Source organism: Pteropus alecto, unplaced genomic scaffold (genome assembly GCF_000325575.1).
Source record: "Pteropus alecto unplaced genomic scaffold, ASM32557v1 scaffold107, whole genome shotgun sequence".
In the NCBI taxonomy this organism is placed as follows: Eukaryota; Metazoa; Chordata; class Mammalia; order Chiroptera; family Pteropodidae; genus Pteropus; species Pteropus alecto.
The window spans coordinates 1853683-1857082 of NW_006440619.1; the positions used below are offsets into that span (position 1 = coordinate 1853683).

At 36.8% G+C, this 3400-nt stretch overlaps 1 protein-coding gene across 1 annotated transcript in view; it reads right to left on the bottom strand.

Moving 5' to 3' along the window:
• TRPC5 (transient receptor potential cation channel subfamily C member 5) overlaps window positions 1–3400 on the bottom strand; it is a 177037-nt gene that overhangs the window by 5079 nt on the left and 168558 nt on the right. The gene's annotated exons all lie outside the window — the stretch shown is intronic.

Below are 3400 nucleotides of genomic sequence, written 5' to 3' on the forward strand. Positions count from 1 at the left end.
TACCCGCTCACTCTCTGGCTACCACCATACTGTTTTCCGCATCAAAGAGATGTTTTATCTTTAAGATAAAACATTAGGTTATTTATTTTTTTGTTTTGTTTTGTTCCTCCATTTGTTGTTTTCTGGTTTGCATCCTACATATGAGTGAAATCATATGATTCTTCTTTTCCCTCTGACTTATTTTTGCTTAAGATATTATCTCGAGGTCCATCCAAGTTGTCACAAATGGCAGTATTTCATCTCTTCTTACGGCCGAGTGATATTACATTGTATATATGTACCACAGCTTCTTTATCCAATCATCTATTGTAGGACATTTCATTTGCCTCCATGTCCTGACCATCGTGAATAATGCTGCTATGAACATCGGTGCGCAAATATGTTTTCTATATGAATTTTCAAGTCTTTGGGGTAAATACCCAGTAGAGGGATTACTGGATCATATGGTAGATCCATTCTTAGTTTTTTGAAGAATCTCCATCCTGTTTTCCATAGTTACTGTACCAATTTGCAGTCCCACCAGCAGTGTATGAGGGTTCCTTTTTCTCTGCATCCTCTCCAACATTTGTTATCACTTGTCCTGTTGATAACAGCTATTCTAACAGGTGTGAGATGGTATCTCATTGTGGTTTGGATTTGCATTTCCCTAATAGCTAGCAATGTTGAGCATCTTTTCATATATTTGTTGGCCATTTGTATGTCCTCTTGGGAGAAGTGTCTGTTCAGGTCCTCTGCCCATTTTTTGATTGGGTCATTTGTTTTGTTGTTGTTGTTATTGAGTTGTATGAGTTCTTTGTATATTTTGGATATTAGGCCCTTATCGGAGGCATTGCTTGCAAATATATTTCATTTCTAGGAGTTTTAAGACCTGGATGGACTAATGTGATCACCACCACAATCAGGGTACAAAATCATTCCAACACCCCCCAAATTTCCCTAGCGTTGCTCCTTTGTGATTTAACTCTGCCCATCCTCTAACCCCTGACAACCACTATGTCATTATCTACCCCTGTAGTTTCCCCTTTACAAAATGTCATATAAATGGAATTATATAGTAAATAACAGTTGATGCTGGCTTAGTTTACTCAGCATTAACATCTTTGAGATTCATTTCATTTTTGCATGTATCAATAATCTGTTCCATTTTATCGCTGAGTAGTTCTCCACTATATATATGTACTACAGAGTGTTTATTCACTCATCCATTAAAGGACATTTGTGTTATTTATAGTTTTTAACAATTATGAATGCTATGAACTTTCATGATAGATTTTTGTGTGAACACAGTTTAATATCTCTAGTTTAAATATCTAGGAGAGGTATGGCTGAGTCATGTGGTAAGCATAAGTTTAACTTTACAATAAGCTAACAAACTTTTCTAGAGTGGCTGTACTGTATTTTCATTCCTACACTTGCTCTGCATCCCCCTTAGCACTTGTCAAGTTTTTAAAGTTTAGTCATTCTAAGAGAGAAGTAGTGGGCTTTCCTTATGGTTTTAATTTGCATTTCATAAATGGCTAATGATGTTGAGCATCTTTTCATATGTTTATTTGCTATCTACATATCCTCTGTGTTGAAGTGTCTGTTCAGATCCTTTGCCAATTTTTATTTATTTATTTCTCTTATTGGTGGATTTTGAGTTTTTTAAAAAAATATAATCTGGATACTAACTTTTTGTCAGAAATGTAACTTGCAAATGTTTTCTCTAAGTCTGCATGTTGTCTTTCCATTTACTTAATGGTGCCAATCATAGAGCAAACTTTTAATTTTGATGAAGTCGAATTTATCAAATTTTTAATGGATCGTGCTTTTGGTGTTATATCTAAGACCTCTTTACCTAACCCAAGGTCATGAAGATTTTCTCTTATGTTTTCCTCTATAAGTTCTATAGTTATAAGATTTACATTTGGGTCAATGATCCATATTGAGTTAATTTTTGCATAAAGTGTGAAGTTTATACTGAGTTGTGTGTTTTTTTTTTTTTTTTTGCCTATGGATGGGCAATTATCATTGGCTGAAAAGGCTATTGTCCCTTATTGAATTGCTTCTGCACTTTTGTCAAATATCAGTGGGGCATGCTGGGACTACTGGATATCCACATTCAGAAGAATGAAGTTGGACTACGATCTCACACCACATATAAAACTCAACTCAAAATAGATCACAGAACTAAATTTAAGAGGTAAAAACTATAAAACTTGAGAATGTCAGAAACATGGCAGAGTGAGAGATTCACTCTGGATCTTTCCACTTGAAGCAACAATAAGCTGAACCTCTAAAACTCAGAAAAAACAACAAAACCGCACACCAGCACATCTGAGCATAGGATCTGCACATAAGACCTACCAAAGGTCAGAACCCTGAGGGTCAATTGGAAGACTGAGAAAAACAAAGAATCTACCTCTCGCAGCCAGAGCTCGCTGTAGAAGGAGGGGGAAGAGAGAAAGTGCAATGAGTTCTCTAACAGCCCTGACTGGGAAAGCTGTGAGCTCCACGTGGCTGGTGGTAGTGCCCAGGCATCAGGGAAGAAAGCAGAGAAGTGGGGACATCAGAAAAGCATGGATGGCAGAGAAACAACAGTTAATTATTACCAGCCCTGGCTGCAAGACTGTGAGGCTGAGGGGCAGGCCCATCCCCCAACTCAGAGGGCTCCTCCTCTCATATCCTCCAAGACTGAACACTGCAGAGACCCAGGAGAATCTGAGCAAATGCTACCAAAACTGTTGCTAACATGGACAGGGACTGAGACTGAGAGTAGTGAGTGTGATTAAACATCTATAAGAAAAAAAAGGCATTATTAAGACTTTATATAAAGCAGGAATCCAAGAGGCTTAGAAGCCACCTACTGGAAAACAAAAGAAAACCAGCTTCTTTGAAAGAGGCTAGAGACATTTATATATTAAATCTTCTTTCTGGAAAAATAACAGAATACACTTCCAGTAATGCCCAGTTGGGAAAATAGTCCATTAAACACCATGAAAAACCAAGCTGACAAAGCATCTCAGAAAGAAAGAGAAAAATCTCCAGAAAATAAGCTTACAGACATAGAAATATGCACCTTAAATGACAGAGAATTCAGGATGGTACTTCTGAAAAAACTCAATGAGATCCAAAATAATTCATATCAGCAATTCCAGGAATTGAGAAAACAACTAAAGAGCATACTGAATTCTTTAAGAAGGAGACTGAAACCCTCAAAGAAAACCAAATAGAAGTACTGGAGATGAAGAAAACACTGAAAGAGGTGAAAAATGAAATAGCAAGCTTGGGAAATAGAGTCGACTAAATTGAGGAAAGGATCAGTAACATCGAAGAGAGAAATCTAGAAATAAATCAGGAGATGAGAGAAACCAAAGAATGAAAAATAATGAAAGAGAAATTCAAGAACTAGCTGATATCA